The sequence below is a fragment of the Nanorana parkeri genome, unplaced genomic scaffold, assembly GCF_000935625.1.
Source record: "Nanorana parkeri isolate BGI_ZX_2015 unplaced genomic scaffold, ASM93562v1 scaffold90, whole genome shotgun sequence".
Classification (NCBI taxonomy): Eukaryota; Metazoa; Chordata; class Amphibia; order Anura; family Dicroglossidae; genus Nanorana; species Nanorana parkeri.
In genome coordinates, this window is record NW_017306358.1 from 1,073,326 (window position 1) to 1,095,936 (window position 22,611).

Here is a 22,611-nt window from a genome sequence, read left to right on the forward strand (position 1 = left end):
GTATTCCCCCAAAAGCCATACCAGGCCCTTTAGGTCTAGTAGGAATTTTAAAGGGGAACCTCAGCCCCAAAGAAATGGGAAAAAAACATGGGATGCTCCCTAACATTTCTACTAGACCCTTGATCCGAGCACAGACGAGGCAGGGCAGGAAAGGGGGTGGCAGATCTCCCTGCACCTTACCAGGCCATGTGCTCCCGGCATTGGGAAGGGGCTTATTTGCATCGGGGTACCCCTTTAATTAAGGGGGCACCCAGATGCCCCCCTATGTGAACGAGTAAGGGGTACTTGTACCCCTACTCATTCACTAAAGGGTAAAATTCAAAGTAAACCAGACTTTTAGAAAAAATCATTTAATTGAAAAAAAACCCAAAGAGTACATTTTTGACTATTCCTTTAACATTCTTGGTGGTAATCCCGAGTGTGGCTTGGGGTTAATTTTCAGTACCAAAAGCGGTAACCCGGAGCCACACTCGGGATTGCACAGCGCTTCACTTACCTTCTCCCTACGAGCCGCGCTGTGTCCTCCGGCCGATGCCGGCATCCGTTTTCCGGGTTCCGTCCCTTGCAAGCGGCTGCGCCGCAGGGGGGCGGAACCAGCGGGAAATTAAAAAAAACGGAAAACAAAATAGACAAAATATATTGGGAAAAATAAGACCGCCAGGGAGGTTAATTCAAAAACAAAATGGCTCCATCGATGTAATCCAGCATCAATCACGATGCATAACGCCTGCCGACCTGCTGAAATAAAAAAAGTCCCGCTGCACAACGACCCGACGGAACCCGACGAAAACTCGCCGCAAAATGACATCTTCTCCTGCCCGAACGTAAACAGATGGGTGGAGGGAGCTGTGACGGGACGGGGCTCGCTCCGCCCATTTGACATTGTCAGCTGTCAAATAGTATACCACATAGCATTAATTTTTTTTTTTTCAGCCTGCAGAAGAGGAAAAAAAAAAAGCGTGAGGTTCCCCCCCAATTCATACCAGACCCTTTCGGTCTGGTAGGAATGTTAGGGGGACCCCATGTTTTTCCATCCCATTTTTGGGTGGCTGGGGTCCCCTCTCAAAATTCCTACCAGACCTAAAGGGCCTGGTATGGATTTTGGGGGGAACCCCACGCACTTTTTTTTATTTTAACTTGGGGGGGTCCCTCCTAACATTCCTACCAGACCTAAGGGGTCTGCTATGAATTGGGCGGAGAACCTCACGCTTTTTCTTTTCCTCTTCTGCAGACTGTAAAAAAAAAAAGTATTTTTTTTCTCTCCAATGTCACTTTGCTACAACAAAAATTTGTACAGACTACTGCTAATAAATTTCAGTATCGGAAATTCGTATTTGTTTGCATTGTCATTTCTGTCATGCGGAAATTCGGATACATCCAAATCTTCGAAAATTTGCCTGAATAATGAATCTTTCCGAAACGAACTGCACATGTCTAGTTTGTAGCAACAGTTGTTTGATGAAGCATGTGTAATGTGAACATGGATGGAGGCTGACTAGCCGCCCTATCTTATGGAAAACAAATGTGAAGTGTTGTGTCTGAAAGGGAAACAATGTTTTACCCAAGCTGATAAAAAAGTAGAGGTAAGTGTTCTTTTTTTAGGAGGGTGCAGAGGGCAGCTAAAGTATAAGATATCACTGAGGAAATATCCATAGCTTAGACATTTGCGAAAGTGTCTAAGAAGCTTTCAGTTTATGGAATGTGAGTCTAAAGAATGTGAGCTTTATCTGCACTGCATACGGTACAGCAAATATAGTGCATTATTCATCTGATATAACCGACTCCTCCAGATCTCTGTTGTCATTAAACCCCATGTGGTATCTGTGAAGGTCACAGAACATTTTCAAAAAAATCTGATCATGTACAAATCCTGCTAAAAAGCTAAAGTGTTTTCAACAACTACGGAGGCCAGGGTGTTGCTTGGAAACTACAATCTACTATGCTATTTTTATGACCAGAAGTCAAAACACAAGCAATTTTATCAGCAAACAATTTATATAGAGTGCTCAGGCTACAGAAAAATTCTTAGCTTGTGTCGGTGTGTGTGTACACATTTGTTATGTTAACCAACACATAATAACTTATTTAGAGAACCATAATCATATAAGTTAAGCACAGAAAGATTAATTGTTTTCCTCTAAGTCGTGTATGAAACTGCAGATTAATGGTATACAGACAATACCTACAGTACCTATTACTTAGTGTAGTGTATGGCATACCACAAGCCACAACAGGTAGTCTTGGGAGTAATACAATTAAGAGTAGCTACAACTATCACCTCTTGCTAAAAATTACTTCACACATGTCAACACAGTAGGACTTCTGCCAGAAGCAGATACTATATTCCAATCCATAAACTTGAAGCTGTGAACAGGCCTTCTTCTTGGTACAACTACAACTGGATTCCTTCTGTGTAGTTCTGCCTGGTTGGAAAGGTACTCTTCTTATTGTTACTGTAAACATTCACAGCAGCCATTATCCTAACATTATGGGATGTGAAAGTGTTGTAAATAACCTTTTCAAACACATTAGTAATCCAAAGTGACTCCTTGGTAGCAAGTAAATGGGTCTCAGATTCCGCCTTTTCAAGGTAAGCTATAGTCATTCTATCACTGCGTATTGGCATGGCCGATGTTTGGGATGGGCAAACGTGAGATTGTAGTCCATCACGGGTGCGAGCATGGAGAGGTGGCTACTTTACAACACACACAGGGACCATGGGGAACAAAAGGAAGGACAGTATCAGCATGGATTCAGAGATGATTTGAGGATCTATAGCTGAGTGATACACAAATAAGATGCATTTTTGTTAATCGTTAGGGTACTTAAATGCATTTTTAAGATTTAAATCCTGAGTTTAGTGTCACCTAATGTATAAGGTAAATTATATATAGGTCATCATTGATTTAACTCTTTCTTATGAGTAGTTGAATTTGTAACTGCATTCTGTGTGTTTAAAGTGATATGGCTGACTCTTGAGTGCATGTGTCTGCTTGAGGACAAAAAAAATATGTCTCTCATATTCCACCATACTGTACAAAGAACACCAAGCCATTTACATCAGTCTCTGCACCAAAGGACTGATGTAAATGGCTTGCCCCTAGCACAGTGACACAATATGATTATTATACATTTAAATAGCTCTGACATATTGCAGAGTCCTGTACAGACAACACTGAATCAGTCACATTAGTCTAAGTGCAAGAGGAACTTACATTCTAATATACCCCCCATGATAACGCAGTATGTAGGTATTTATTTATATAGCTCGGAAATATTTTACAGTGCTCTACAAAAAACACTAAACCATTTAGATCAGTCTCTGCACTGGAGGAGCTTACACTCTAATCTCAAACACTATTCATTTAAATTTGTATAGAATTGACATATTCCACTGTGCCTTTACTGCTGCAATAGCACTGCACACTGTATACAAACCACATTACATCACTACAGGGAGAAGAGACATGTGTGCCCACTGGTCACAGGCTTTCTGCAGGCTCCATCACACAGCTAACAACTGCTTCACTCCTAGACTCACACTGCCAATGGCTGTGCAGGTGCACTCCAGACAGAGTGACTGACCTCAGTCTCTGCAGACTGCAGCTCACAGCCAATAGAAAAGCACTGTTCCCGACAGAATGAGTGTAGTTTCAAACAAAGTGCACTTATCCTTTTTTGCCCTGTTAGGAATATCTCCCCCATTTCAGATGCATCGTGCCCACAAGCTCCAGGGTTGTATATATTCTGCCACCAGGATGAAAATGCACTTATCCTTGTGCAGTGAGCGTCATGGCATGATGTGTATGCTTTATGTGCAAGTTTTCTTTGTTGTACCTCCAGGTCTGCCTCTCTGTATGGCATCACATTGTATACTGTAGCTGACCTACAAGACACAAGCACCTGCTAAGGCAAATTTGTAAGTTCAGGTGTGTGAAATTCCTATCGCCCGACGCCTGGGACATGGAGTTTCGGGTGTCGGGTGAGTTGTTTTTTTGTACATATAGCTTTGGACAAGCAGAGCTAAATGTACAGTGGGGAGCCGCCGCTCGTTTTTATAGAAGTGATCTGATCAGATCACTTGTATCAATAGAGCAGCAGCAATCTTGTCCGTCCGCAACCCCCACTGTGGTTATTGGGGTCCCCCGCTCTTCTGGAGGACCTAGGACCACGGCACAATGGCTGACCATAGAGAGGGTAGAGCAAAGCAAAGAATGTCCATTCTTTGCTCTGCGTGATCAGTAAGACCGTGGCGCTATAATCACAGCACCATCTGTTTCAGTTGTCAGGAACTGCACAAAACCTCTGATCTGTGTTGGAGGGCGGGTTCCATAAAGAGAACCTGTCACCTCCAAAATATCACATAGGGGATTGTAAGCCATGTTCTTGTTTTAACCACTAGTGTCCATGAATCTTGTAGCACTCCTTACCAGAAATCCCAATGAGTTTATGGGTGCTCGAAATGACCGCGGATGGCGCCACACGCAATAGAACTTTACATAAGGATGTCATCAGCACACCAGCACGACAAAGTCCAAGTCAGTGGAAATCCATTTATTGATAGATGCCACTCAGATTGTCAAGTGCTTTCAGGGCTACACATTCTCCCCTTCATCAGGCTCAAAGTAGACTGTGCTGGTGTGCTGATGACATCCTTGTTTTAACCACTTCTGTGGGCCGCCGTCTATAGACGTATTGCGGCCCGGAAGTGGTTAAATGAAATTTATTCCTATTTATTACATTAATAACCCTTAGTTAGCCTAATTAACTCCCTCCCCTTCTTATCCCCTTAGCACTTTTATCTACTGATTTTTTTATTTCTATCTTTTTCTAAACCCTTAATATTTAAACTTGTTTTTGTTTTAATCATTTATTTTAATTTGATTAATTTATTCATTTTGTGTGCCATTATAAATGAAACAAATGATAGAATAAAATGTGTTCCTTTTATCTACAGTAACAGTATTTTTTAAACACTGATTAAAAAGACAAAAGTGTGTTTTTTAGTTGTTTTTACATATTTTGTCTATAGATTGCATAGAAAATACATTTTTGTAATGCAGTATCCCAAAAAGAAAGTCTTGCTTTTCCCAAAATAAGCAATATTTGTAGTACTTCGTTATTTTAAAGTAATAAGAATGCTATCACTGAATAAACAGGCCTATAGCAGAAATGTAAAAATGTCTCTGGTCCATAAGGGTATACAGTTGCAATAACTGAAGCAGTTGACACATCTATGTATTTTCATTTGTTTGCACACTCACGTTAAATTTTATTGACAGATACAACCTTATCGCAAAGTCAAGGCTTCAAATTGGTTCATTGGAAACAAAAATAGATAACCATTTATATGTGCACACATTATTTGGGGTCACAGCAAAAGCTGAAACTGCCTCAGCAATTTCTTCTATCATATATATATAACTAAAGATAATCACTTCTTACTATTTATAGTTCTTTTTTTTTTGCTTGTATGTATGCATTGTTGTGGTAGAAATAATGTTCAAAATGGCAGGTCTGCACTTTGCATGTAATAATTATTTAGCCTAATTGTACATTCAATCTCGGTAATTACACCTAGTAGATTGAAAAGTGTGAGAGCAGTGAATAATCTGAGTGAAATGAAGCATTAAATGAAACTGAAGTACAGTATGAAAAAAATGCAATTAAATCATAAGACACTATGGTATTCCCAAAACCATACTCGGTTAAAACTATGAATAAAATATTTTTCAAGACAAAAGTAATTCCGAGATATATTCAGTATTTATGCTATTTATAAAATTCTAAAATATTATAGATTACATTCTAAAATTAGATTTTGGGATCTTAAAAGTCATCTAAAAGTATGAAATGCAAAACAGTTAAGGAACAGAAGAGAACATGATATTTGTTTGCAAAGAAGCAATGTGTGCTTTCCAGGTGCATGCATTCATGTGATCAATGTACTGCATATGGTCAATGTCTAAATGTATACAGACATAATGCAATGCAATAAATTCTAGAGCCACTTTAAAAAAATGCTAATCTACAAAGTTGTAAAGTTAAATTATGCTTTGCTTATACATTGCACATCACACTTGTACTAAAAAAGATGCTCTTGAAGCAAACTCCAGGATTTTAAAAAATTGTCCCTTTCAGTGGGGCTACCCCCACACTGCAAGGGTTAGGTGATTGTTTTGGAAAAAAGAAAATAGCACTGCGCTTCAAACTCAACAATTATATTCCTAAAATGTGAAAAAAATAGTATTAAAATGTGAAATTGTCACAAAGGGATACACAATTTTGTGTCATACACAACACCTGTGTTGCACAATGCCTGTGCTGATGATAGTGGAAAAAAAACAAAAAACGTGCTAGTACATCTCATAAAATGTGTACATATAGAAAATCCTGTGTTGAATCTCACAAGTGATGTATAACTCCCACCTAATCTGTATGTGATTCATAAGTGATTTGTTTTGCCTAGCGAGCGAAAATAAAGAAAATACTTGCCCTATCCCCCATAACGCCTGGCTGCTAGACCAGTCTCCACAGCCTCCCCCCCCCCCCCCCAACGGGCCCCCCCGCGCCCCCCCCCCCCCCCCCCAGGCTCTGGCGGCCTAAGGACCCATGATGTCATCACAGCTAATACAGCCTTTTAGACGCGAAGACTCCGAGGAACATACCACATCTGATGCAAAGGGTCAGAAAGAGGTGAGCGGTCACTGCTGCAGGACCGAAGATTGGGTGAGTGATTCTTTATTTTTGCTGCAAGAGAAAAATGAGCACTTAATCCTTTCACCATTGCACTGTGCAAAATCCTGGAGCTCTTCTCTATGTTTCGTCACCTAGTACAGGTACCTGCAAATGCTTTAAAGTTCTGCTCCTCACTGCTGGGATCTGTTCTCCCCACCACCATGTCAGAGCAACCTCTCCCCAGTCTTAACACATTCCTGGCCCTCAGTAGCTGGTAAACAACTTATTATACTCCAGTGGCTAATGTACTTTTAGCATGTCAAAGAAAGAGCAGCAAGCATTATTCAGATTGCTCACCATCAGAAGGCTAATTGTTCAGGTCCGGGATAGGAGGTGAATTGTAATAAATGGAATAGAAAGCTGGTACTAGATTTGTGGCTGTTTATCCATCAAACACCAGGTGACGAAACCAGGAAATGGGGGCTGGTGTTCATGTACAAAGCACGTACAAAGTTGTACTATGTTACAGATATGTTCATCTCAGCTTATACATTTCTGGCATCATAAGTAGGTTCACAGTCCTGAAATGTACATTGTGTTATTAGCATTTTTTGCCTGATAGACACTAGGGAGGCACCGAAATTGCGGCGCCCAAAACATTTTGACCGAAAATGGTACTATGGGCAAAATGCAGATAGTACAAAAATAGATAAAAATGCAGCCTAAAATGCGGAGCATCCCCAGCTTTTTTTCTCCCCGCTGGGCACCCACCTGTGTCATCAGTGGAGATCGGAGGGGTCACAAAACTGATCCAGCTCCCAGCGGGGAGAAGAGAAGCTGTCAGGGGGCCGAGTGGGGCAGTGTGGGCAGGAGACAGTTGTCAGGAGGCTGAGTAGGGCGGAGCAGGAGGAGACCTCAGTCTCCTGTCACAGGAGGAGCAGTCAGGATGGAGAGGGAAGTACAAACAGTACTGATCCCTGAGTGTTTGTAAATAACTGACATAGTAAGCTTACTGTGTCCCCAGTTATGATGCTCTACATCACTTCCTGCTCATTCATGGTTGTGGACTTAGTAACTAATACTATGTCCTTTAACCCATAAAAAACATATGCAGGACCACCCATAAATACATTAACTTTCTTTACACTTGTAGGGTCGAAAACTTTGAGACAGACTTGACTTTTTTTTTTTACTGGACTGCTGGCGAAGTGACCAGGGCGTGTCTTAGAACATCTTTCACTAGTGTCAACACAAAATTCACACAAAATTCACACAAAATTAACACTTTTTTGTGACGTACCTGATCTGAAATGAGCACTAACTGATTGGCATCAGGGGGTATATTTTTTATCTACTTTACCATTGGGTGAAACACAGGAAAGCATGCAGGATTTAAAGCAAATCTAAACCCAAAAGAAAAAATGTAATATACTGGGGCTTGCAAATTCTTAAATGTGGTGGCTTATTTTTTAGCCTTTGTTTTCCTTTATTTCCACTAGGTGATTTGGCCAGCAAGTTTGTTATTCTTCAAATTCCTTTAACAGACTAAGCTAACCAGCAAAGTTAGCAGATTGAGGGTGGAGACAAACCATTTAACACTGACAGGGGTGCTTACAATGGTTATGTATGTAAAACCTTTAACCCACAAGGGAAAAAAATGCAGTTTGGTTTCACTTTGTTTCTCAAGTCCATCTGAATCTGCTAGTGCATCTAACACCCCCCCCCCCGGGGGGCTGACAATGCCACCCTAAAATAGGAAGTGTGTTACTGGCTGGATCACCAGGTGAAAATAAAGGTTAAAAAGCCTAAAACGTTTTAAATTAATTAATGCAACCACCACATTGAAGGATTGGTAAGCAATATAATTGGTTCTGTTTTTTGGGTTTAGATATGCTTCAAGTGAACATTCATCTTTCAATTTTAGAACCATGTAATAGGCATGAAATTACCCTTTCCTTTATTTAATTTACAGTTTTTTACTTATTTTTTACTTCTAGCCACAAATCCTTATAACCTTAGTGATTGTTCTGAACTAGCCAGAAATAGCTGGATTTTCAACTGCAGTCAAATGTTCTTACTTTTTCTATGGATACTAACCAGGAAATGGTCACAGGAGATAATGAGAACAAGTATAGATCATAGGAAAAGAAAGAAATGTCTAGAATAGGTATGGTATTGGGAACACAGATTTTACAGGAGACAAAACAAAAAAAACAGAAGATCAAGGAAACAACACCCAGTCAAAGCAAGAGTAAATGAAGAGTCCGTTTGAAATGTAAAAACAATATCATGAATTGTACTGCATAACGAGTGTGTATAAAATCAACGATATGAAGTGCCACTGTAGCCATTTTTGTATTCTTTAGTTTTAGGTAGGAGTGGAGAGAAATTACATCAGCTGTCAGGTTTTTCTTGTTGTCTGTGTCCCTGTTAGAGAGATTCACCTTGTCTATATGTCCCAGTGACAATTATCAGTGAAAAATTAAAGAAAATCCCAAATTTTGTGCTTTATCAAAACAGGAATAAATGAGAAATCTTTCAATGGGGACACTAGTTCTGGTGAACATGCTGACTACCAGAGTTTCCCTTTCTTTGGAGGGATTTCTTCTCAATTTCTTTTGTGCCTGTCAGACAAGAAATGAAGGGAAATCTCCCCAATGGGGGATGGTGAAAAATAGCTAAACTCCTTTACTCTAACCAAAACTAAAAAAAAAGTGTTGGCTTCAATTCTGCTTTAGTAGTTGCAAGATTTATTTAGTAAACAGGCCCAGTAAAATCATAAACTACAGGCAAATATGTAAATGGACCTACAGTCTGAAGAAGGAAAAAAAAAAAAAACGTGCTAGGAAATAGTGTTCTACTAAATAACACATTCTTGCTATTGCTCCTAGCCATTTTCCAGTTTGTGAGCACAATGCAATGGGCACTATGGCCTCTTTCCCAGCATCTGTAAAATTCAAGAATGAAGTAGGGTTCTGTGACTATGTAACTCCTGTGCTCATCAATGGCCACCAGACCCTAAAGAAGTGGTGGAGAAAATGGCAGTTGCAGGAGATGAATCTGTGACAATGAACCTGGACTTGGGAGCTCTGGAGAAGTGCACACTACTTTCACAATATGGCAAGAAACTCCCCCCCACCCCACCCAAGAAAGTTATTATTGTTTAGTCAACTGTAGCTATGTGCTACATCTCTACCTTGTCTCGCATGGGTTCAGTGATCCAAAATATAAAATGATTTGCATTGAACTGTCTTTTCCAGCATAAAAAAAAACTTGAATGTTTAAAACCCCAACAACGAACTTCTTTTATTTACTCCCTTCTGGTCTGTCAACAACCATTTCAATTTATATTTCTCACATATGTCTGACTGATTCAAAAATCTTGTGAGCTATTAACTTTCTGTGTTCTCTGCCTCTGGTGACTGTTATCAATTAACACTGTTCCTAGTTCTTTCTGTGGACTACAGAACACCTTCTTTCAATGTTATGGAGCTAAGGGGAGAGGGAGATGTTCCATAGTCCTGTCCTAGGGTGACCACTCTCACACACCATGCATGTATCTATGAAGGAAGGGTGTTACTGGCAGGATCACTGGGTGAAAAACAATAATAATACAGCCACCACATCCAAGGACTGGTAAGGTGGAAAAAACTACATTTCTGTTCTTGGGTTTAGATATGCTTTGTCAAGACCGGTCCATGACAAATTAGAGGTGCAAGTAGCCATAGATTTATTTACCCCCAAAAATCTCTTTGAAATAAAAGAGATAACTGAAACATTTTTTCACTAAGGTGTTACATATGTGAAACTTTAAGTGTAAATGAGCTCATGACATCTTATAACTACAAAAGGATTATTAATTCTATGCAGCGATGTTTGTTGACCAGGCACCCCTGTCAGACAGCACAGGCAGATCCCTCACCCTTTAGTGCAGTAGCACAGCTCTGTCAAGAACAGTGGGTCAAAACACACCATCGGGTCGGTGACTGGACAATGAAAAAGATGCAGCAAATTGTTGGGATCTTCCTTTTGCTCACTACTACTGTTAGAATGTTCATTGCCAATGCATGCATCAGAGCCTAACTGGCTTCTTGCTCTTCCCCCTCCTTTATCCAGTAATAGCTCCATGGAGTTCAGCCAGTTACTGAAGCTTGGCTCCAATTATGCAGACCAGGATTTCTGATTTAAATGGCTACATAAATGTTCTAGGAAGGTGATTTCAAGGAAAAAGTCTTTGGATTAGCATTACAGCCAAGCAACTAGCATTTTTAGAAAGAGAATGATGGTGGCCTGCATATTTCTCTAAGCTTTCAAACCCAATAACAAATGGACATTACAATAGAGAAAAAAAAAGTATCAGACCTGTGATTTCTGCTGTGACAAATTATTATCACCTCTGCCGCTCTCCCTTATTCAAACATATAATAGAATTCTCAGTGCCTCATCTGTCTCTGAATTCCCTTCTGTGGCAAGTTTTATTGCTCACACCATTATTTTGTGTGACCTATAATATTGATGTGATATTTGAAGTGCATTGTTCAGGTATATCTTTCCAAGACTGAAAAAAAGATATTTATAACAAGAATATGCCACGTAATATAGCAGCAATAAAATAACGAGCAAAGGGGTTTTATTTGATCCACATAAAATGTAGTGTATAGAAAAATTATAAAATATTTTTAACAGTAAGCACCACATAATAAGTTATAACTAAATAGCAGTGTTGTCTTTGAATAACAATCGTATAAACACAAAAAACAAGGTGGTTTTGCTTTTCATGCCAAAATACAAGCACAAACCTTTCTCCTACAGTTAAAATAATATTTGACCAGCAGTGAGAAATGATACAATATCAAAACTTTTAGAGAGAAAAAGAAAAACTTGCAAAAAAAAAAGTGAATAAGCTTAAAGTTACAGTTATCTAATGAAGGCACTTTATCAAGTTTATTGGAAGTGCTGCACCACAAGATTAAAGTGGAGCTCGAGCCAACATTTCATTTGGATAAAGTACCAAACAGTTAAAGCTGAAATCCAGGTAGATTAAAAAAGCATAAATTAATTCAGATCTGAATCCATTATTAAAAAATATATTTTTTTTTTAAAGTGACACAAACAGCAACAAGGCTCAGTCTGAGAAGTCAAATCAAGCAGATCAGTTCCAGGGTAGGAAAGAGCAAGCCAAAGTTGAAGTTGTTAACAAAGCAGAGAAGGCACATAGCCAACAGAGCAGGAAACAAGGGAAGAACTAAACTAGAAAGAGCAGGGAATAGTAAGAGAGCAAAAAAACTAAACAGAACAGATTTGGATTTCAAAAGTACTGATGATACACCAGAAAGTGCCAACTAGAATGTTTTCTTATAAAGCAGATATGCAAGATATTCACAATGACACATGCACATTGCCATGTGCACTTGCACCAATCCTGATGTTGCCATCTGAGGGTAAAATCTGATCCTCTTGAGTCTAACTATATGCATCATTCGTACGGTAAGAGCTTTTTAATTTTTTTTCATATACCACATTTTACATTGGTGGATTTGTTTCCTAACTCCTTTGTTATTCAGATTATATTACATTCCTCTGGATTCGATAAAAAATGCTAACACTTTGTGATTGCAGGTAAAACTGGACCAATTTATTTATTAGCGTATTTGCAAATGCTTGCAACTTCACATATTGCTAATACTTTTCAGATTCTTACAGGGAAATATACAGCTTTCATTATATCATGTATAATTCTATTCAGAGATTGAAATGGGAGTTACTGCGGTGAGTGTCAGAATTCATTAATATAAATGGACACTGCGGGGAGGCTCAAGTCATAAAAGGTACTAATGTCACTTTGAGGCTAATTTTCTACATCTTTTTCTAACACCATGTCATTTTAGAGCCAGGCACCTCTGGCTAGACTAGTATCAGTTCTCTTACTAAAGGTGATCTCTTAATGGCTTCAGACCTGGCAGCACAATTACAGCCCTTTGTTGAGCTCACATTTGATCCACTCTTGTTGCGTTTAGTTATCTACGCTGTCGAGAACCTCCAAAATATATTATCCAAAAACTCCAGCAAGACTTTGGGTCACTAGGAAGGTCAGCTAGTTAACCACATGGCTGTCTTCATGCTCAGCAGTCGAATGTTACGGCTTAATTAACTACAATCAGACAAGCACATCCTCTCATGTAACACAGACTGCCCTTTCGTAAATGTAATATATAATCAGAAAAATGTGCCCAATTATGCTTTATAGGAACAAACAACAAACTGAGTCCATAAAAAGGTCACTAAATACAAAATGCTACATCCATCTTAATAAACTAAGCAGCGACCATATTTGTAAATACTCTACTACACAATTAAATGCAGCCAAGGTAAGCAGAATGCAAGACAGTTCCAGCACAAAAAAAAGATGGTTGTTCAAGGAGTAGGTGTGTATTACAGTGTTGACCTAACAACAAGAACAAGAGTTCAGTGTTCTATGTTTAGCAGATAGGAGTATCCCTCACATACCAAAGAAAATCTCACTGACAAAGGGCAAAAGAAACATATGTTATACATTAGCTTAATTTAAAGAGAACATAACATATACAGCACAGGCTACTGAAAGAGTAGCCAACCCGGCACTCCAGCTGTGGTGAAACTAGAAATTAGATGAGACATTGCACCATGACTCCCGGGGGCAGAGGCATGGTGGCATTTGCAGTTTCACCACAGCTGGATTGCTGGGTTGCTTACCCCTGGGCTAATGTGTAAAAAAATTATATTCATAACATGAGTATTACATTTTAATTCCAAACTAAAGGTTTTAGTACAAAGCTTTTTATCACTCTTTATATAGAATGATTTGTTGTACAAAATGTGATTGATTACATGAATGTAGTTACTATTTTTTTTTTATTTGGTGCCATTAATAATTGTTAGGGGTGGGGAGTTGTTTAAAAGACCTAATTTAGTCTTTACCCTTCCTTTTTCACTTTCGATACTTTCTTTTTACTCCTCCTCTTATCTCTTTCCTTTTTCTAGAGGGCTGCCCAGTTGCCTTTCCTCCTTTTTTGTCTATCATTCCTGTTTCTTTCTCATTTCACCACCCCGCGATGTTCGTACTTCTTTCTCTGCAATATTCTTCTCCCCCCATCATGATAGGCAAAAGGGTTAATGCCAAATACAGCCACACGCAAATACTATTTCCAGCACAATTTAAAGTGAAGTCAATGCTTAACATAGCAAAGTATTTTAGTAGCTGGTCACCAAATATTTTACATTTTCAGTTGCCAAAAAGAAATTGATTTTATGACTACCCATAAAAGTGCTGAATATATATGTACAAAGTATTAAAGAAGAAAAAAAACTCTTTCTTTAGCAATGTGTGATTTAGTGAAGTCAAACTGACAAAAGGGTTACATTTTAACTGTTGGCCTAATATGATAGGGGAAGGAGGTTTCACTTTCCTCACTGTCATCTTTTCAAGCTAGGGGTGACATGTCAGGGACAGAATTCATCTTTATCCACAAGGCACACCTGGAGGCAGTAATAATTTACTATCATTACTGCCTCTAGGACTGCCTTGTGGCAAAGACACAGGATGCATCTAAATATTGTCTGTAGGCGTATTTTAAAATCCTTACACCGAGATGACATCAATACAAGCCATTGCAATTTTTTCCAGCGTTTCAGCAGAATGTGCACTGAGTATTTGATATCAAAATGTTTTATTTTTCATCCAACAAATTACACAACATTACAACATTACACAAATAATATCCAACCTCAAAAAGGATACATAGCATTTCTAGCCCAACTAGTTTCTTCTTCTCATCATGTCATATATTAGTACCCTTAGTTTATTCTAAGACGCTGAGAGAATAGGATGTCATAGCATACCATTTTAAAAAGCAAGAATAATACCACCTTACTACTTGTATGGGACAATTCCATCCCAGGATGGTATATTTCGCCAGGGTTTACTTATAATATTGAATTATACTACTATTTGTATGGTGACCTAGACAAATGGGGATTAAAATTAATAGCTTGACATTCACTATCATGATGCAGTTAATGCGTTATTTTTGGCAAGGACCGGTAACCTAACAGACAACTAAGACTCAAGACAGATACAAAAGGAGCAACGAAAACATTGCTCCCTGCAACAAGACAACTTCTTTAATCTAAGACAATGCCATTCTAGCCCGATTGGTTTCCGATATCCCTCATATCTTATAATAGCACATGTAGATAGACTTAGTGTTCTGAGGGAATATAATTTCATAACCTCTGGTTATATTCAAAAAAACCTTGTCGACCCGTAAATATACTGTAAATAGCCTTATTCTAGAACAATATTTTTCCCATAGATTTATTTTTGAGTCTAAGAATCGTGTGGGTGATCAGCTGCAAACCTCCCCACTGCCCCTCAGAATTGATAAACAGGCCATTACTGCTGAGATGCACTTAAAATGCTACTATAATAAAATCAGGCTACCTGTCTGGCAAACCAAGAACAGAGAAAAAAACAAATAACAAACAAAAAATAAATCGAAAAGACTAGTCTAAAAAAGAATCGTTTGGTCGTGGTGGGCTGGGGTCCCAATTCAGTCCTTCCTTCTCATGTTGTAACAGGACTTATGTAAGCCACTGAGTATTTGAAGCATATTAGTAGCCACATCAGACAACATGTCTGTTTTATAACCTCAGTCCCTGAACATGTCTTTTAAGAAGGAGATAATATGGAGATGTATTTGATCAATCAAGTTGACTAACTTGCCTATTATTGTTATGCCTACCAGCCTCCATGGGTCACTATTTTTGCATTCAGTGGTGGCAGAAGTAAAACCATGGTAGTTAACAAAGCTGTATTCCCTTTGATCTTTACTTTTGTTGTAGAGTTCAGACTGTCATAGCAGAAAGACATTTCTGACACATATGAATAAAGTGTTTCTGTACTGCATTCACCTTACGGCTACTAGACCAGTGTGTTACCATGTGTGATCATGTTACACAAAAGGTAAAATTTTATTTGTATACCTCCTGATTACTATTTTCTGTAACATCTCAGGCTTAAGGAAGGTAAAATGTCACTTTTCTTTTTACTGCCGTAAAATCTGCCATGCCTAAAAGTACCTAGAAAGAAACATTCTGAAGTGTTAAGTGTGAAAACTGGATTTTTAGGTGGTTGATCAATTAAACCGATATGCCCTCTTAAGACAAGGTTCTATTCTATCTATTCTATTCTCATAGGAGGCAGAGTTCTGACTTTAAACTGGACGTTTAACCCCTTTGACTAAAAATCACATCAGCATACAACTCTGCATGCTGATATGAAATCATCTTACATTCATAAGCTAAACAAACATATTTTTATTTTACTAATAATTAATTTTTTCTAATTCCTGGTTCACTTTGGCACAAATTATGTAATCATGCCCAAACATTGCATTATAGGAAGGTTAAATCAGCAGTGCATTGCTGGGAAATCTCATTGTAATCTCACGAGATCTCAGGGAAAGGCATTTTCCTCATATGAGATGATGTGCATGATCACATGTCCTAGTCACATGTGCCAGATTTCCAGGAAGTAAATAGAGATCTAGTATCCTGCCTTTAGTTAAAATGGCCACTGTCAGAAGAATGGGGAAGAAAATAAAAGTAAGGTGTGCAAAAAAAAGAAAAAACCCTGCAATTATCTAGAAGTATCTGTTGGTAGATTGTCGTTACTAAACATTTGTAAAGGTGCCTTTGTTGTTATTTTGAAGATATGGGTAAAGTTCCTCTTTAATACAGACATATATACAGCTTAATAAAGAACCTGATATCACAATTCTAGCACTTTCAGATGACTAGCACTGCAACCTTATAGGATGAGATAAAGTGTGGTGTATTGTCCTTTGGCCAGGTACCCATGGATTAATGTCCATGAGGAGAAGGTACAGGATAGTTATGGTTATCAGTAAACGGATTGCAGTGGTACTGTCTGCTTTGGGTTGAGGCATGATTGCTCACATTCTCCCCAATGCTCTGAGAATGTCACTTATTTTAATGTACAGGGCCCTGAATGGAATGGTAAAGCTGTCACATTTTTCACACTGTACAGGGGCACAGGACAGCTGCTGAGGGGTGGCACTGAATGCAGAGATATTTTTCCATAAGTTGCCTGTGTTCACCCGTGTGATGTTATAGTTACATGGTGTAAAAGTGTCAAAGTATTCAGCACTGGCCATCGCCAACCTCCCCACAAAAATTTGAAATGTTAGAAAAGTGACAGCACCCCTCTGCTCAGTGCATGCTTCATTATATGACATTTTCATGGCAGTCTCTCTCTAAGTGGAGGTGGGGTGGGAAGTCTCCTTAACTAGGGAGAGTGTGGACAGTCCTGTAACTCAGAAGTCTAAGCAGTCTCTCTGTCTCTCTGTAATATGGCAGCCTGGACTTTCTGTAACTCAGCAGTCTTGCACTGTGCAGAGGTCTTTAACCCTGAAGTTCACTTTTGTAGCGTGGAAGCAAAGTGAGTATCGTTAAGAGTTCCAGGTACAAATAGGATTTAAATGTGGTTATGCAGAATGGGTGCAGGACCACAGACCTTTGCAGGCCAAAATTGTGTTGCTTATGTGTAACTGGAAATTCTGACATGGAATTCAAATTTTGTGCAGTAATCTGAATCTACAAAGCAGAGATTCTGCTTCAATATATCATTAGTCATTAATTTTGATTTGAATACATATGTAGATCAATGTAAATCATACATAATTCCTAACTGAACATATAGAAACAAAATCTTTCCTGTGTTCATTTGAAAATGTTGGTAAAGCTGGTAAACTTATTCATAGTATGTAATGACAAAAACTGTGCAAACAATTATATTTTGCATGCTCTATTTCATTTTCTGAGCTCAGAAAGAAAATGCCACAAAGGCTTCTGGCATGCCATCCTGAGACACTACAAGCCTGCTGTGAGCTTACCTGGGGCTCTAATAGCATTGCTATTATAGCATCATAAAGATTATGATACAAACTTACAGGGAACACTCAAATGATATCTTCCTATTAATTACTGTAATTTTCTCCATTCAGCATCACCTACAGACTGATGCCTCATTATCTATTACTGTATATCAAATTTAAAACATATCCTAGACCTATTTGGCTTATTGATGCTATTAAAGCCATGCTGTTCTAACTGGCCTAAAGGAAGAGATGTTTCTGTTATGTGGGGATTTAAAAATATATTTAAAAATGGATCTATTCAATAGAAAAAAAAAACATTTCCATGAACTTATAATGTCCATTGGCATACCTTTAAATCCATAACTTTTTGTCCAATAGGCATTAGAGTATATTGGTGTCACCTAAGCTATATAGGTCTCAAATGAGCACATTTTCTTGGCCCTTCTTTTTGTATGAAATAAATGCATTGCATAGTTACAGTACAGTGCCATGTTACTAAAGCTAAACCAGTGCTATATTAAAAAGAGGAATAGCAAGTTTGTTGATTGGTGCTGCTCTGTAATAATGTTTTAGAACCAGATCACTTTAATGTTTCCAGAACTAGAATGGGTGTCATATAGCCGGAAAGGTTCTGTTACTAAAGGGGTTATGACATATTGCTTTACTAGCAGTGATGTGTTACCATAGATGTACGGTTTAACCTTAACTGAACCATTCTGAGTTTACAACAGGGTGGATGATGACAACTGTTCAATAATTAAAACAGAAAAGTTAATTCCAAAGCAGATGCTTTATGGAGCAGGAATATGAGCAAGCATATTCACATATGCAGATCATAACATATGCTTGAACCCAGTAAAATCAATAACATTCTCTAAAACCTTTATTATAGGAAATGGGGGCCAAGGTTAAAGACACACCTTCTTGAAAGCTTATTTTAATGGAATGGATTGTTGAAAAATATTGCTACATCATTACCGATTTACCTTTCAACATTTTAGGTGTTACTAATCTACCCATAAACTTGTGAAAGTTTATGACGAATACTCACAAATCACCCTACCTAAACATGCACATATACAATGCAGTGTATGTCTGGCTTGCCTGCCTATAAGGGAAACATGACTACGAGCAAACAAGAGGATTGGTTAAATTATATCTATATCCAAAAGCTTTTGTTTTGGGTAGAGTAGGCAAGGGTTAAAATCCCTGTCAGCTTCTCATTGCTTTCTCTGCCCCAACTAGGGAGGTTTACCCCTCAATCTGTGCTGGTGACGGTTATTACTGGTAAAGAATGTGTGAGGAAAATAGAAAAAATATGGAGACACTTGCTCTGACAATTGTCTGAGAGATGTACCCCACTGTGGAAAGTTTTCCTCTCACTTCCTCGTGTGGCTAAAGGACAGAATGTGAATGGAAATATCCCCAATGGTAAATTAGCAAAGAATAAAAACCATGACTGGACTGGACATAATTCTTCTATTTCTGTGGCTGCTATGGTCGAGAAAGAATCTTGGTGAATCCCAGAACTTTGATATTCCACTCAAGGAGAGACACATATCTCCCCAGCCACTGATCTGAGGCCCCGTTCACATTGAGCGATTTATCGCGCGGTAATTCCCGCGATATCGCGGTAATTTACCGCGCGATATCGCTCTCCAATGCTTCTCAATGGGGCAAAGGGTCCTGCTGTCGCGGGTCGTGTGTCGCTACAGCAGGACCCTTTTTGGAGCGGATTTAGCCACGATTCAAGCTTGCTCAATGCAAGCATTTGCGCGATATCTTGCAACAAATCGCGCGATATCGCGCAAAATGCAAATCGCGTGACAATTTGTGCATCGCGCAGTGTGAATGGGGCCTAAAGGAGATACTGTTCTACCTATTACCACCTTTAGGTAGTGTGATAGGGTGGCTATGAGAAAGGATATGATAATATATATTACTAGATGTTGGAATGTTAAATTAACTGACAGAGTATTATGTCTATCTCATACTCTAGTGAAATCTCAGAACTTGACTTTCCAGGTATAAATACATGCGAGCATTTTACAAATGTTACCACTCTGACTGCTGGATTTTTAATTCGTTTTATAGCAGAAAAAAATGCAATAGGAGAAAGGTAACACCTCTGCTTTAGTAGCAAAACTCAGACTCTGGAGCAGACAGGAACTTTGGTGGAGGAACTTTGCAGGAGGTTTGCCCCAACTAGCATCTCCCCAAGAGATGAAAAAAAATCCAGCAGTTGACTCTGCAGTTAAAACTCAAACATTACTTTTGGAAGGACCCTGTATATTAGTAAAACATTTTATACTGCACACTCCATATTAAGTCTAATATAAACATCACAGAAAAAGTAAGGAATTATGCGTGTAAACTACAAAGCTGATTATGGAAATCTGCTTTAGGAGACTTAATAATATCAAATAAAAATAAAAATGATACAACCATTTATCCTTAAAGTCAATTATGTGACTACTATGCAGTGGGAAAGCAAGGTAGACGTCTAGGATAATGTTCCAGTGTCCTTATTACTAAATGTTTGGAGTTTTCATGAAAATACATGTTTTATATTGGAACACTACATTCATGCACACAATATGCTCAGTGAGAAACACCTGGAGGCGAGTAGGTATCTATTTAACAAAATAAAAAATACAATAATTTTTATTTGGAGTGATTACTTTTCAAATAGAACACAAAAGTACGGAAGAGAATTGCTAGATATAATTATTGGATGCAATTATAAAAGGGTAAACAGGTGAGCTGAAAAGATCAGTGTAAAGCATTCAGTTGGGATGGAAGGAGGCATGCGTGCTTCTGTGATGAAAAACAAGGTATTCTGTTCAGCAGGCTCACAGGGCTGGTTTCTGGGCAAGTCTGTCAATATACCTTATGTCAAGTTACCTCCTGTGAATATTATCCCTTTATAACTATATCCACAGTACAGTCTGTAGAACATTATACTGCCAAGTAAGCTGTGCTTTCAGTTTAAATCAGCTGAATGCATTCCAGCTGCTTCAAAACAAAACGCAAAGTCTTACAGTTTATTTTCTTTAAAAATCAGTCACAGCTTGAGGAGAAAAGCCTGTCCCCTGCCAGCATACTACAGAGAAGGACCCTTACTGTGTGGAAGTAGTGGTCTCCAAGCAGAGGTCCAAAACACCCCCTGATGAGTGACATTTTTTTTTCTGGAATTAGGTAGGCTTCTTGAAGATTTTGTCCTCTCACTTCGGCCCACTGTTCTCTGTTTGACATGCCTGCCCCCAACCTATTTACCTATCTTAGTTCGGTTTAGATCTACTTTAACAGAACTGACTTCTATGTAATTTTAACATCCTTGCATAATGATAAGGTCTACTATAACCAATAAGCAAGATCTTGGTGGAGTTTAGTTAATGGATGCCTAAAACTCGCAGGGAACCCAGCAGGGAAAGCTCAACACAGAGACAAAGGGGTTAATTTACTAAAGGCAAACAGGCTCTTTACATTACAAGGGAATTTGTACTTTTCAGGGGAAGTTTCCCTTAGCTTAGTGAATGTGGTGAAAATTCACTTTGCAAAGAATACCCAATCATGTGCAAGGAAAATAAAAGAGATGGATACCAGCAGAGCTTTCCCCTTTCATAAACTAAGTGGAAAGTTCCCCTGCAAAGTGAACAACCTATTTGCCTTTAATAAATCAACCCCCAAATTCACCAAATGTATGGCACATGGTGCTCTATTTTATACCAAGAAATTGTGTCAACTGCTGGATTACATATATCTATGTATATACATGCAAAACACCAGTGCTTGGCTAGTTAATCCACTTTTTTTGTTGAAAGAGAAAAACAGCTCTTCAGCTACATAGAATTTGGGGTTGAATAAAGACACAGATCCATCAAGTTAACCCTCTGTGTGTCTGTGTGTGTTTGTGCGTGCGTGTGTGTGTGTGTGTGTGTGTATATGAGTCTGTGTGGTCTAGTTTTCAAGAGCACCTGTACCCCTGTATGTTATAGTCTCTGAGGAAGGTATCTAAATGATTTTTGAATGATTCAATACTCTCTGCTGATACCACTGCTTGTGGAAGAGAGTTCCAAAATTTAACCACTCTAACTGAAAAGAAGCCCCTACTCCCCTTGTGGTTATATCTTTTCTCCACCAATTTTAGGTGGTGGCCTCTATTCTTCTTAATGGAGTTTACAGTGAAAAGTTTATTGCTGATGCTGCTATCACCACTAAACATTTTGTACATCAAAATTATGTCCCTTCTTAATCGCCTCACTTCCAGTGTGAACAAGTTTAAATTTAGCAACCATGCCCTCCAGCCCCCTAATTAGTTTAGTTACCCTTCTCTGGATTCTCTCTAGCTCAAGGGCATCCTTTCTGTGGACTGCTGACCAAAACTTAACTTCATACTCAAGATGAGGCTGAACCAGTGATCTATAAAGTGGCAAAATTATTGCATTCCATTTTTAATGCATGACAGTACTCTGCTAGCTTTGTTTGCCGCAGCCTGGCTATGCAAGCTATTATTCAATCTGTGGTCTACTAAGACCCCCAAATCTTTTTCCATTTCTGACTTCCCCATTAATGTTATATTGTCTAAGCCCGTGTCTATTACCCTCCCAATTTTAGTATCATCTGCAAACACTGAAACATGGCTGTTAACACCTTACCCAATATCAATAATAAACAGGTCAAACAGTATTGGGCCTAGCACAGAACCCTGGGGCATGCCACTCTTGACCTTTGACTAATTTGAAAAATAGCTATTTATCAATACTCCCTGGACATGTTCCTGAAGCCACTTCTCTATCCATGTACACACCATTTCATCTATGCCCATAGATTTCACCTTGTGTATTAAGCGTTTATGTGGTACCATGTCAAAAGCTTTTGCGAAATCCAGGTAAACCACATCTAACGGCCTTCCTCCATCCAGATCTCTACTTACCTCTTCATAGAATGTAAGCAGGTTGGTCTGACAACAAAGGTCCTTCCTAAATCCATGCTG

At 38.7% G+C, this 22,611-nt stretch overlaps 1 protein-coding gene across 1 annotated transcript in view; it reads right to left on the minus strand.

Moving 5' to 3' along the window:
- Window positions 1-22,611, minus strand: part of CPNE8 (copine 8) — a 189,005-nt gene that overhangs the window by 29,459 nt on the left and 136,935 nt on the right. The window lies entirely within an intron of this gene.